We start from the raw sequence: 15,622 nt of genomic DNA, 5'->3' as shown, positions 1-15,622 counted from the left end.
GCTTTAAAGTAAAACAGTCACAATAACTGAAGTTTCACTTGACCTTGGTGGAATTGAAGTAGTTCATCAAGTCAAGCGCTATAAACCTCAATGTGACTCTGTTTAAAACCTTGTTTTGGGTAGAGATGATTTGATCTAAGGGGTTAGATCAAATAGAATTAAAACCAACACAAGAACATATGAATCAAGGGTCAACTACTTGATCTTATTAAAGATTATAACCTGGTATTCCTTGCCATAATATATGAACATCCATTTAATAGGAAATCAAGTAACAATAATTGGAGAAACTATTCCTAACTTATCTTTTCCATGTCTTAAACTAATCCTTGATCCTACCATGAATCTCATGGTATTCATTTTACTTCATTCCTGGAAACAAGACATGGAGATCAACTCTAGAAATATATACATCAAAACTAGAGAGGTAAGATTTCTATATTATTTACTAGAAAAGAAATGACAAACTTTGAGCTAAACCTTGGATATAAATATCCAAATGATCAAAACCTTATCTTCAAGAGGAACCCTAGAGTATTATTCAAGACATCCCTTAGAGAGAGAAACCATATGTGTTAAACATAGATATTGTTGGTCACATCAACCTCTATGGAGCCTAACCTTAGATTAGTATTAAAGATCTTCCCAAATGAGAGAGACCAATCATACTAAATCTAGCTTTACCTATTTAAGAATCAGGGACAACCTTTGAACTAAAGTTTTAGGAACAACCATTTCATCTTGGAGTGGTGAGAGACCCTAATATCACATGGAATAATACCATATCCATGAATTGATAAGGTGAGGAAGAGACTAACCCAATTATGCTAGACAAGTGGAACTTGAGCCTAGATACCTAAGGAGATATTAGGAGGACACCCTAAACCCTTGAATAAACTATTCCTATGAGAGAGAGCTCAAGCTAAGGTGTTACACTCAAGAAAGTTAAGCCCAACACTTGAATGTGAGGGAGAGAACTATCCATATACAAGATGATTGTATCATCATTGATTAAGTAGAACCCTAACATAATATCTCAGGCATTTTCCTGGGATGTAAACTTAAGAGGCAACCATAGTAGTCCCATTCAAGAAGATAAATTAGAAGTGCTATACTTAGTTGATCAAGACAATACTTAATCTTGGGAGTGAGAAACCTAATACAATACTTAATCTTGGGAGTGAGAAACCTAATTCTTGAGAGATTACTTAGGAAGCCAAACCTTGATCATTATAAATAGAGTGATGATCATAAACCCTAAGAACTTGAGGTAGAGATATTAAGAACAAGTTGATCATGCCTAATCCATGATCATGCTCTTGAGGTATGTGAAAATAAGTTAAATCCTACTAGGATTAGTAGATGTTATCCACCACATGAAATCATAGGGAGGTAACCAGTAAGCAACCCTAGGCTTATATCCCAACCTTAACCTGTGAATCATTTGGTGATCATAAGTAGAATCCTACCATATCTATAGTTCATAAATTAAAGAACCTAAGAAAACCTTAGAGTAAAACTCCATACTTAATATGGTGAGAAACCATCCATCCCTATGACCAAAGTTAACTATAAAAAGAACTATAACAACTTTAGTTACTTTAATGATAAATTGAGGATAGCAATAGAAGTGAATTGGGATAAGACAAAACTAATTCTCAAGTCCTTAGTAATTAAAAGAGAACATAAACAATTAAGCAAGTAACCATATTATTTTGGTTAGGGGAGGTTAAACCCTAGCAAATGCAATATGATGACATCCCAACTCTACAAATTAGGAGTATATCTCAACCCTAGTTTATGTATCACTATGGTGATCATAATATGAACCTAGGCCATAATTGAAATTCAACCCAATTGACATTAGGTGAATATCATTAGAACCCTAGTATGGCATAGTAATAAAATCTTATACTTCAATTGTTAAACCTGAGGAAAACCTTGTGATACATCTTATAATTAAAACCATAAGTGTGATTATCAACCACTTACCTATATAATTAAGACCCAACCTTGAGGAGAGTAATATTTACTCTAGATATTTCAAAGGATTAAGATACCATAACACTAATGTTAGTTTTAATATGGGTTATCATCAAACCTAAAAAACCTTAATAAAGTGTTGCTCACATGAAATAATATGCAAGAGACCAATTCCTCAAATAGAAACCAAGCCCTAGGAACAATCTCTGAAATACTTTGGATTGAAAGCATCAACCATAATCATTCAAAATAAAATTGATACACAAGATAAGAGAAGTTAAAAAAATAGTGCATAAAATCATGCTTAACTAAGATTCACAATAAAGCTCACTTATGTCAAATGGTTATTCCAGAATAACTCTGAAATACAATGGCCCTTTATTGAGTCATAAAATGTTCAAAGTATATATTACCTGCAGGGTATAAAATAATTTGAATTGGATTTAAAACAGAATAAAAAATAGAAAAGGAAAACAGGAAATAAAAACAGGAAAGAAAATAAGAGCAGAGGAGGGCTTACCTGGCAGATCCGAGCAGCCCAGCAGTAGCCTGCCCAGCAGTCCATCAGGCACCAGCCCAGCACAACCCAGCTTGGCCCGGGGTAACCCTTCGGCCAAAATATCACGAGGAGTCATCCTCATCCCCTTCCTCCCGCATGCCGGCCAGCACGACGCCGTGCCCTTCCTCCTCTCTCTCGCTGTCGTCGTCCCAGGGCTCCAATGCGTGACGAGGCATGCCACCGAGCCCTATAAGTACCCTGGACAACGAATTAGCTCCGTTTCCCCTCTTTCCTCTCCAAGTTCATCCATGCCGAAACCCTGGCTCCGCCAGTCTCCATTACCGCCGGCGATAGAGGCCTCCCCGAGCCAAGCAAAGCATACCACCGTGACCGCCGTCCTCGACTTGCTACAACCACGGGAGGAATTGAGCCGCCGTGACCTAAATCGGCGCCGGCGACATCACCTCTCCGACGGCCGGAGCCATCGATTCCGGCGAACCAGGCCAGCTCCGACCTCGCCGTCAAGCCCGGCGTGCTCCTGGTGAGCCCCCGAATCTCGTAGCATGCCTAGCCTGCCCGATTGCATCCCGTAGCTCCGCCGTAACCATCACCTGCGAGCTCCGCCGTTTGGTCTCGCCGTCGAACTTGTTCCGGCGACCAATTCGGGGCGGTGTTGGTACCCGCATGTTCGCCTCGACGCGCTGAGTCTCGTAGTATAGGTAGCTTGGCCGCGCAAGCGCTGTATCGCCGGCGACCACCGTCACTGGCCGCCGGTGACACACATGGTGGCCACATCACCGCCACCGAGGCAGCCAGCGTGGCCATTGGCCAACGAGTCAGTCCCTGGGGGTAGCACTAGCCCGGGTGCATTGAGTAGTTTTAGCCATTTTCCTTTATTTCAAATTATGTAAATTGCTGAAACTTCACATGAATTTATAAAATCCAATTTAATTCAGAAAAATACAAATAAGATATTAAAATTCTTAGAAAAGAAAACTCTATCCAATAAAAATATAAAATGAAATTTTTATTTTTAATAAAACTTAATTATTTAAAACTTATTATTTAAGCCTTTAATTTTAATTCTAAATTCAATTAAAATTCAATAATTAGTAAAAATTTCCAAAATTAAATAAAAACCAGTAAGAAAATAAAGAAAACATTAAAAAGTAATTTTCTTTAATTGTTATTTTGTTAAATCCTTATTAGAGGGATTTAAACCCTAATTAATAATTACCTAATTGTTAATTCTTGAAAATTAATAAAATACCAAATCCAATATTATTATTTCAAAGTTATTAATAACTTCAAATTTATTAATGAAGTTATTATCTTATGAACTAAATAGTAATTATGCAACCCAGTTCCATAAGGAAGAAATCTAGGAACTCATCATTTCATGTGTAAACCTAAAACCCTAATTCAACTAGAAACCCTAGTTCCATTATTTCATATGAACCCTAAATGGTTTCCAAACCTAAACCCTAGGTTAGAACATGTGCTCATGATACTTTAATTTCATTCATAGCTTCATAGCAGCAACTAAATAATTGCCATGACCACATAAAATGTAGTAACCATCATCACTAAATTAGTATCCCCTGTGTTCATCTTCATCAGGCCTAGATAATCAAGTAGGGTTAACCAAGTGTAAACCCTCGATCCTATTACCAAAACAATCATCCTTAATTACCCATACTTAACATCACACCATTGTGATGAACCCTAACAGCAACCATACCTACTAGTTTTCACTACATAACCATGTTCCAATAAACCCTATTATTTATGGATACTTATGAACCATCTCATTTAGAAACCAACCATTCCTACTTAGTGGATCCAATAGCAAACCCTAGTCAACCACAACTCTAATTGAGATACTTCTTATTACTTGAGAAGTATGTTCTTCAAAAGTTATTCTTTTGAAGTAAATAAAGAATCATCATCAAACCTGCTTACAAGGACCTATAAACCCTAGCTAGCTATCACCAACAAGATGAACCAATCTTGATAGCAACATTGTATGAATAATTGCTTAGGATGCCCAGGCTTAACTCAACCTTACAAGCCCTTGGTGTTGATGAATCCAACTAGGTTGTGATCCATCTAATATTTACTCCAGCAACTACATGAAACCATAGTCAACCATAGAACCCCCAACCTAATTATCATACTTGTTCGTTATTAAAGAATATGTTCTTCAAAAGTTATTCTTTTGAAATATATAATAAGTAATCATCAACCTTGCACTATAGGACTTAAAATTGACAACTGCTGTTTACTTATTATACAACTACTATTCCTGGGTGTATATAATTGTTACTATGCATTTTACCACCTGCTTATGTTTCTAAAACAACACAACCCTGAATAAGAACCTTGTTTGTGAATCACTCTAAAAGTGCAACACACCCTGAACTAATTATACCAAATCACTGAACCTAAAACATTGGGGTTAGGTCACGCTTAGAGCGATTGCATCTCATACTTATGCATTATTGCATCCTTGCCAATCTTTTAAACATCGTCCTTACCGGACGATGATGCTATTTCATAATTTGGAGTTATTGCGTATCGAAGACCTTGCCTGCATAATCTTGCAGTCAAGAAAGGCAAGTTCATCGCTTGCTCATGTCATTTGAGTATTTTTACCAAATTACCTGCAAAGTACTATGTTTATCACTATTGCATAAAAAGCAAAACCACTATTTTCATAACTATGAATATAACTAAGTGGTGGGCAATGGAACCATGGATTGTGTTGATATGGTGGAGGTTCCATTGCAAGGGTTTATATCCATCTAGGATTAAACAACAAATGTCGTCCAGTGATTCTTGTGCCGTAAAACCCGTGTTCACCATAAGATCTGGAGTGGGACGGAGTAGTCAAAAGTGTTTCCACCTCTCGTTCATCAACGGATGCGCATTACCGGATGCACTTGATCTCGAGAGACAAGATGCAGGGTGGGAAACCCGTAGAAGTTCCCACGGTAATGTGGTCTATGATGGGTTGCAACTGCCGGCGTAGGGATGTATGGTAGAGCCCTGCATTGTCGTCGTGGTCGGGGCCCATCCTTAATTGGTGTAAGTGAACCGGCGTGGACCCAAGGTCGGAGATTGCAACAACGGGTGGGTGTTCGAGGTAGCGGAGGAACATGATTGACTAGGACCTTATACCGGGCCTCACACCAAAGGAAGTGTGGACGGGTTGCCCGCCCGGTTGGCACCAAGGTTAAGATCTCTTATGGGTAAAGCAACACACCTCTGCAGAGTGTAACGAACTGTGACTGATCCACCCTGTTCCGGGATATGGAACTGCGAACGCGGCCGGAAAGGAACTCCATGAAGTTCTAGTCAACCGGTGAAGGCTGACGGACATAGCTCTTCAGAATAAAAGCAACCTTTTGAAGAATGTTTACAAAAACTTGCATTGCCTATGACTTTCTGGTCTATGGCTGTAGCTAGTGCATTAAACACCTCTTTCCTAAAATGAACTTGTTGAGTACGCTCGTACTCATTCCACTCTTAAATCCCCTGCTTAGGTATGGAGGCATCAAAGGAGGATCTACAGTGCAACTCGAAGGCCGAGGAGTCAACAACTACTTCAAGAGACAGGACCATGTCAGGAAAGTCAGATACCACATTCAACAAGGAGAAAACCTAGATTAGCAATAGAAGGGAACTAGCTTTCTAAACTTAGCTCCTATATAGCTAGAATCTATTCATAGCCTCTATAGCTAGTTAAATACTCTACAAATAGAGTTCGTGATAGGATTAGACTACGAGTCGTTCTTCTGGAGTTTATTTGCAGTTTTACCTCATTGTAAAGTAGGAGGCTGTGATGATCTTATGTAACATAGTCTGTGTGTAATTCTATAGACATGCCTTGGACCCGCATATGTTTCTGTTGTACCACTCTGAGCGATATAATACTAGTGGAACGGTGTTTCATTGGTGTTATATCAAACTTGCATACTACACCATGCAGTGGTATGCCGGGTCACCACAATCAGACCCTAGGTTTGACTTAGAAATAGGAAGACCCTAAGATGAAATTTTTATCTAATCCTATTTCGATTAAAAATATGTTTGGATTTTGAACCTCTTGTATTCTCTTATACTCCATCTTCAAAATTGTTTTCCTCTCACTTTAGATGACCCCCTTATCAAACTATCAACAAGGACCGATAATGACCATGTGCCTGAAGTGAGGAACTGATGCTTCATGTGATATTCTTCGACTCTGCAAGAAGTGTTTCATGGAAGACCAATGAAGAACTTGAAGGAAGACTTCGATGCAGACTACACAACACATGAAGATACACCGACAGAGTAGAATAGAAACTTGAAACATCCAACGTAGAAATAGATTAGACCACCACTAGTTCTCTTTTAGCGAACCAACGATAAAGTAACAAAGTATTGATCTTACCAAATTGAGGTATGACCATGCTGGTTTGTTTGTGTTTGAACCCATGATGCTTGATGCTTGTTAGATGTTGTTTGTAAGATGTTTTACCTTGATATGATGTGTTTGGGTAGGAATCTTCTTTAGAATCTTTCTATCTATTCTCATCTATACCCAACCCAGGAAATGTTTTCTCGGCAACTCGCCATGAAGACAACTTTAGTAAACCAACCTTCATGTTCTATCAAGATGAAGAACCGAAGAGTGCGAGATACGCAAAACCCTAGTTAGGGATCGATAGAAATGTTTTTCAAAATAGTTCAATAATGGGGATTGAAACATTGATTCAATTCTCCATGGAAATGTTTTTTTTTCAAACTTGTGAGGTTGACCAAGTGTTAGAATACGAGATTCAATAAATCAAATACGGAGTAATGATCTGGTTGCAGGATGGATTGATCACCCTTCCTACTACTCTTATCATTCGCTTTCGTAATATTGACTTTGCGAATCTAGAGAGACATACCTACAAAAGAGATGTCAACGCATAAGCCTAAACCCTAGGGTGGATAAATATTATACCCTTATAGTAGGCAAGTGCTGCCAACCGTAGGATTACGATGGGATTGAACATTCAACTACTGGATGAAGATAGTGGAAGACCGTCGAAGACACCAAGAAGCAAAAGATGAAGGATGTCATGAAGTTTACACATCTTGGTCTCCTCATAGACCCGAAGAGTGACCCATCGGTGTTAAAAGTAATTCAACAACCAACCATTTGGATTAGAAGACCTACTATGAAGGAAACCTATTCGACTCACCTTGGAGAGACATGTTGTTCACTATATGTGAATGAACAACTACCTAGCCCAGAAGCCATAGATGTTTCCAAAAGATGACCTGAGGTCAAGTCATGTCCAAGAAGAGCTTAGCCTAAACCCAGACCTAAAACTACCTAACAAAAGTCTCTTTTGAAGGGTGGTAGAAGCCATACCCTTGGATTATGGATTTACACCAGATGCCGCATAAGATGGTATTTGGATAAGGTATCATAAGGAGTTCCCCATGACCAAGTGTACTCAAGTAAATGATAATACCCATGGGATGAGTACCCTCATATGAATGGATACCGTTGATGGCATGACCGCATATCGTTTAGTGTCAAGTTTTCAAAGCCCAAGGTTAACTTCCGAAATCTCCTCGGAGAGGTTCGAAAAAGATGCAATAGTGAGTATGAACCTATTAGAAGACCTGAACCAAAACATTTTCTTTCTAGCCTTTCTCAAATCTCGAGGACGAGATTTCTTTTAAGGGTGGTAGTCTGTCACATCCCGAAATTTTCTAAATTTTGGAATGTAAAATAAAAATAAATTAAATGCTTGATTGTTTGAACTTGATTGAAAATCCACAAAGAATTAAAACATTTTAAAGTTATTTACAAGTTAATTCAAAAATAGTGTTTTTAAAGACTTGTGGTTTTAAAATATTTTCAAAATCAAACATATCCTTGATTTCAAAGTTTTCAAATTCTTAATGGATTTGTATTTGAGAAAACAAAACCCTAGAAAACTCTATTTGCAAAATAATGACTAAGTAGCAATATAGACCAAATGCATATAATGATTATTTTATTTTCACAAGTGGATATTAAAAAGGTTTTTGCAAAAATATAGTACTTTTCATAAACTTTAGTTTCAAAAGATTTTCTAATCAATACTCTATTTTGTTCGGAGTTTTTGGAATTTATAAAATATTTTATTTTTGAGAAAATCTTAAACCCCCAAAAAAGGCAATATAGCCACATAGACATGTATGTCAAATTTTGGTTTTATAAAGTTTATGTTTTTGTTCCAAATTTAGTCTCATATTGAAGCATTTTTCATGACGAATCCAACGGTATCTTATTTGCATTTTTCTGATTATTTTTGATCCTCCAAAAAAGTATTTTAAATATCTGAAAAAAAAGAAAAAAAAGAGGAGCGGCCAGGCCGAACGGCCCACTTGGCCGAATCGGCCCAGCTCGCCCCGGCCCAGCAGCCAGCGCCGCCCGCGCGGCAGCCAGCACTCCGCCGCCGCACCCCGTAGCCACCTCCGCCGCCGCCAGAGACTGCCGCAGCCGCCGCTCCCACTGCATACCGAGCCGCCCCGCCACCCCATCGAAGCCGGCCAGGTGAGTCCGCCCTCCCCTTTTTCTTTTTTTTCTTTTTATTTCTTGCACCGTCCGATTCAGATCTAGCGGCCTAGGTTAGATCTTAACCCGAACCGGTACGGGCCAATCAGATCGCGCCGCGTGGCGATCCAGTCAGCGCGCTGGTCAGTTTTGGTCAAACACGTTTTTAAATTCGATTTTGAATCTCAGATTTGTAGCAGAACTTGTAAATTCAATATAAAATCAACCACTAGGCCAGATTTTACGAATTTTATATTCTCGGAAAGCTTACAATCTGTAGTACACGTTTATGCAATAATATGGTATAGGTACTGTGTTAGATTTCGCATGTAAATTCAAATAGAGGAATTGACTAGTTTACACTATAAAAATTGTATAAATTAATCTACCGGGCCAAATCTTATAATTTTGTACTTTCTGGAATCCTCAGATCGTGTACTACAATATGGTATAGGAGTTGTACAACTTTGATACGTGCACAAACTTGCTTTAGTAAAATCTATTTAAATTAGTAATTCAATCATAATTCAAATTCTATAAATGATTTTCGAGTAATTCCAATTGCTCTGTCTTTGTATTACTGTAACCTATCCAGGGAAGTCAAACTTATATTTTACCAAGCATATTTCGTGCTGTAGATAATTAATAAGGTTGTATATGTCAAGTAGATACTCGATTAATGGTTTTTCTAAATCAAATTAAATGTCCAGAATACTTTATTAACATTGCACATATCAGAGAACACATAATGCAACACTTACACACTACCTCTCTTGTGAAGTTAAATTGTTGCATAGCATGCATGCATACATGTCTATGATTGTAATATCGAATGTTTGTTTATTTTTCTTGTGGTTGTTTGATTAGATTGTGGAGGAGATCAAGGTGGTGCTTGTGATTGCTGTGATTGTGCGGGTTGCTTTGATCAAGGCAAGTGACGCTCAACTCCTACCTACTTTTATTATGTATTAGTGTTTTTCAAACTAGTATGCATGGTAGGATTTTGTTTTCAAAAATTATGCTATGCCTATCAAATCCTAGTAGTGTGTAGCCACCCTTGAACCATTGCTAGTATTCTTAGTTTGCCTAGCAATAACAAAATGCCACTGCTGTTTTGATTATGCTGGATTGTGAGTGTGGGAATTAAAATTAACAACCCTAAATGAAACACCTGGGTGGATTGGTTGATTGGTGGGCGACTACTCAGGGCCACTTGGTGGTTGTCTTTGCCTGAGGGTGCGCATATGTTGAGTGGCTACTCAGAGCCACATTGTGGTTGTCTTCGCCTGAGGGTGCACTTGTGGATGGCCACTCAGGATTAAAGAGATTAATATGTCATCCATGTTTTAGATAGCTTCTAGTGCAACCTTATGGTATTATGGGCTCTGCCGGGATTAAGTATGTTGTGAGGTCCAACTTGTTGCTAGACATGATGATGTGGCTTGCAACCAAACGGGAACGGGTCTAGCTAGTTATGGTTGAAACCTCCTTCTGAAAGATCTTGTCTCATTCTTCTCTTGGGAAGGGTGGGTCGTAAGGTGAAAGTGCACAACCTCTCGAGAGTTAAACCTAAGATCTTAGCTGTGTCCCCGGTTATGGACAATTTGAGCTTTCTAGGCAGGGAATGTACGGAAGAATCTCATCATTGTTTTCTGAATGAGTTAAAAGTTTGAGTAGCAACTGTCAGATGGTACCTGGGAGATGTAACCATGGTACTGTTTATGACAATATTACAGGTTTTACAAAATTTTTGTTTTCAAATAAAATGTAGGATAAAATTGGCTTTATGCAAACTAGCTTAAACTCCACTAGCCAAATATCATGTAGCTAGTCATGTCTAAAATTGCCACCAAATAAGTGTCATTTGCCAGTACATCATTGTACTGACCTCCATTCGTGGGGCTGCATATTCAAACGTGCAGGTTCGTCTGAGGAGGATTACTAGGTAGGATCTCGAGTCTACATTCCAACATGTCTGCCTGTGGTGCATGAAGATGATGGAGGCTCATTGAAGTTTATTTCCGTTGTGTTTACTTTGAACAATTATATTTGAGCTAGTCCAAGTGACTATGCAAATTGTAATACTTTATTTATCTCCTGTGGATCTACGTTGTAGTAAATTTGATGCTATTGCTATGATTACTTCATTTGAAATGTGTGTGCTATCAGTGATCCCGGGAATAGCACTATACACAGGTATCCTACTTTTGTAAAAAGGTAGGGTGCTACAGTTTGTGTACTGTTCCTCCTCTCTATTGAAATGAAAATGCAAAAAAAGTATGTTAATGTAAAAATAAGTTTGAGGGTCGCGTTTGGGGGACGCGGCTGAGGAACGACGTCCCCCAAACTCGGCACAAAGAAAACACGTCTCCCAAACACTCGATCCGGCGTCGTTTGGGGAACGCGGCCGGAGATGGTCAAAAGCCACGGAAGTTGCCCGATATTGGATTATTAATAGGAAGCGAGGGGAACGTGAAGAAAAAGAAATAACACGATGAACATGCACATGAAACCTGATACAAATTCGGTTTGCAGAACTTCCTCCTATCGGACCCATGTTTTTTTTGAAATGGGGATTTGCCCCGGCTTCTGCATCATGCTGATGCACACGGCCATTTATTAGAAAAAGGTTCCAAAAAGTATGGTTTACAACTCTGTTGACGTCAGAAACCCACCGGCGGGCAGTGACTGGTCAACACCGTAGAGCCGGGAACAACTAGGGCTGCGGCTGGCCCCAGTCCCTCAGAGCGACGGCCCGCAAAGCCTCCTGGTCGCGCGCCGATGCAAATTGCAAGGGCGTGCCACCTGACCTATACCTGGTCAGGAAGGTGTGGATGATGCCTCGCTTAGTTTCCTGCAGGGCACACACGTACACATTAAATACGAGCCTCGATCGGCTCTCAGGTTATCCCGTGAATCGGCTCATGGAGCCGATCCACCCATGATTCGTCCAAGGTGGCCGAATATATGGTGGTCCTGCTTGATCAAGATAAAGCATATGAGATCCACGACGATTTGGGGTTTTCACTGCATAATCGGATCATCCTACTCACGATTGGGCCTCGCGCCCACGCACGGTGATCGTAAGCCAACCCTAGACAAGGCCTAAAAACCAACACTAGGTTGATCCTCGGAACATCCTGTCTAGGGGCAGCAAACTACACCCTACGTGCCGCTGGATCCTCCAACCCTTTGTAAGGCCTAACTATTGCAGATATTAAACTAATCCTTGATGAATCAAGGAGCAATCGTAACGGATCAGATCTACTAAATAACGATCAAGCGGGGTGCCGCCCCTGCACCCATGATGAGGTACAAGGACGGCTAGATGCGCAAGGGTTGCACTACGACAGCATATGATGCTAAGAACAATGCTAACCCTAACACATCTATGATAACTACGTTGCTCGCCATCAAAAAGGCTTCAGTACGAGCAACGCATGAACAACGTAGGCAGGCTCGTGCTGCCTAGATCGCAAGATGCGATCTAGGCAGCATGGTGCTTACCGGAGAAACCCTTGAGACGAAGGGGTTGGCGATGCGCCGAGATTGGTTTGTGTTGAACGTTGGTTGTTGTTTATTTCATAAACCCTAGATACATATTTATAGTCCAGGGGACTTTCTAATGTGGGCGTGCACCAAACCGTGCACGGGTAAAACTCTAACTTCTAAACTAAGATGCGATCTAATATGTTACAGATACATGGGCAGTTTAGCCCAACTTGGTATAAAAGGCCGATTTACGTATTTCTTCCATGTACAATCTTCACGTCCATCTTGATCGCGGCCCACCTCTGACTCGGTCAAATTCTGGTGATAACACATGCCCCCCTGGTTTTGGAAATGACATTTCCAAAATCATTATGCTTTTCCTTCGTCGGGTCATGTCGTGGCAGAGCAGAACCGTTGCAGTATCCTTCATCATGATGCCCTGCCTTCTCAACTTCTCCGCGTGACCTGGCAGTTTTTTTTTTAGGCACCACTTCCTCGGAAACTGCTGTGGCATTGAATTTCCACTATATCCCCTTTTATTTAACCACTCCGCACAGTTTATTCCTGCATCTCCTTCACATTAGCACTCCAAAAGCCCTCCTGCGCCACCATGTCCTCTTCTTCCTCCGCCTCATCGGGCTTTCCCATCGAGTCCTCCTCTTCCCGCGAGCCGACGCCGGAGTGGAACCCAACGGAGGTCCATGCGGCCAACACTCGCCGCGCCATCGAGGCCGGGAATGAGCCCAGCCATGATTTCTCCACCTGGTCAGAGGATGACAAGTCCCTGACTGATGGGGAGAGCGATCTCCGCTTCCTTGTCGACAAGGAAGCGGTGGAAGAAAGCGAGGATGATCGCTTTCGCTGGGATGGGGCCACCTCCGAGGAGGTGAAGGAGGAGGAAGAGAAGGACGACGACGACGACAGCTTCCCCGACGAGCCGCCGGCCAAGCGCCATTGCCCCTGGCCGGGGAATCTGAGTGACTTCGACAGCGACGACGACGACGACGATGAGGAAGATGAGGACAATGAAGGTCCTGCCGGCGGCCGCTGGAGCAGCGACGACGAGCCGGCCGGGAGTAGCGCTGACAGCGGCGATGACGGCGACGACGAGGGCAGCAATGGCCCGTAGATAGGGCCCTTAGCATAGGATCCGTAGAATTAGGCGGGGCAATGTACCCCCTTAGTACTCCCTTTTGAGGGCAATCAGCTCTTCTATGTAAGAAATCTCTCAATAAAGAACTTTCCCCAATCTGATTTTGCCGATTCCTTTTAGCTTATCTTAGCCGATTCCCTCTCTTTTGCCAATGCATAACGAGCCGATAGCAACGCATCGGTCCTTCGACCTTTACCCTTCCATCCTTCAACTGATGATTCTCTTTCCGGTAGATACTGTGGGATCTCCAGGAGAGCCCTTAAAATTCCCCTTACCGTTTTCAGCGATCCCTTTCAGCGAGCGCTCATCATATTGCGAAGAAGGTTGCGACGAAAGATCAGCCGATGGTACCCCAATCGGCTCCTCCATAGAACATCTACCAGGCCTGTCGCCCCCCGAGTCTTTAGCCAAGGCAAAAACAGAAACGAGGACGCGCAAATTAGCTGAATGAGCCTAGGCTTGATCATGCAGAGCCAGCCGATTTGCACATAAATCGGCTTCCCAGAGCAGAGAGCCTTCAAGGTGAGCTGCCCCCCGAGTTTCTTCAGTCCGCTCTTAGCGCCCTGCTGGTCATATCGGCTCCTTTCCTTTAGCGGATCTAATGCGATCCATCCTTGACCTGATCATGCAGATTGACCCTCTGATCGTAACAGCTATTCCTCTTGAGTCGATGGCTGCGCGTCGGCTACTTCTCAATTCTAAAGTCGATGCCCTTGCATCGGCTGTAAAAAATTTGAAATTTTTTAGGCCGATTTGTGTATCGGCCCCCATACTTGATAGTATTATCTTATATCCTCATGTTTTATCTACCTAGGTGCCCCCCCGAGCCGATTCTGTCAAGAGAATTGATGGTATCGGCTCTTCAGGTAGTCCCTGTTGGGTCAAACATTGATCCCAGGCAAAATAGATGGTGAGGATGATTTTGGCCGATTGCTGGAATCGGCCTCCACGTTGCTTGCTCGGTGAAGGTTTTGTACTATCCCTTCATAAATTTTTGGAGGGCCGATCGCAAGGATCAGCCTTGCCACGTTTGCTTATTGACGTAGTCTTGCTACTCGCCCAGGCCGGTTGATAAAACCAGCCCAATCTCCGATTTTATCACGTTGGTGCGCTTGCTGTTGTCCCCCTCGGGTGCATCGTGTAATCGTGGAGCTCTACACTTCGCCGGACGAACAAGCACCATGTTTGTGCCAGCCGATGTTTCATCATCGGCTTTCCTTTGCTTGGGGCGCCACTCTTTTCTTTGCGGCAGTCCCTCCTCATCCAGGGTCCTCTGGACTTTCGCAGCCAGATCAGGTCGTGCCTTCCTCAGCGTATGCAAGTATAACCTTTCGGCTTCCTCCAGACCGCGCAATCGCTGAACCCTGCGCTTTTGTGAATGGCTGAGACCATCAGGGCACCACCTTGGACGGTGGTACCTGTCTTCTTCGTCTTCCCCCTCGTCTTCCGAATCCTCGAGATCTTCCAACCGAGGGGTCTCAGCACGTCTGTTTTGTGGTGGGAGAGGCCCTAAGCGCTCGAACACAGACACGTTGGCTGCCTCCTTCTTTTTCTGGTAGCATTCTGGGCAGTTGCCGATTGTTGGTAATCGGCTCATTCCTGAATCCCAGCAATGTCTGAAGAAGGGGCAGTCCCAATGCCTGCCCGTATCGTCTTGCTCCCTGGCGTGGCGCTCCTGTCGCTCCTCATCGTGATTATGCCGACGATGCCTTCTGTCGTTTCCGGCCAGACGATCTCTTTCATCATCGTCGCCGTGTCGCCGGCGTTGGTCATACCGACTCACATACTTGTTGAGGAGGTGATCAGAGAGGGGTCGTTGATATCTTATGTTCTTCACTTCTCCCTCTGTGACGTAGCGCTTGCCATCTTGACGGAGCCGATCGCATGGAGCGGCCTCCTCTGTGTCTTTGCT

This window comes from Lolium perenne, chromosome 5 (assembly GCF_019359855.2).
Source record: "Lolium perenne isolate Kyuss_39 chromosome 5, Kyuss_2.0, whole genome shotgun sequence".
Lineage (NCBI taxonomy): Eukaryota > Viridiplantae > Streptophyta > Magnoliopsida > Poales > Poaceae > Lolium > Lolium perenne.
This window is presented reverse-complemented; position numbering follows the sequence as displayed.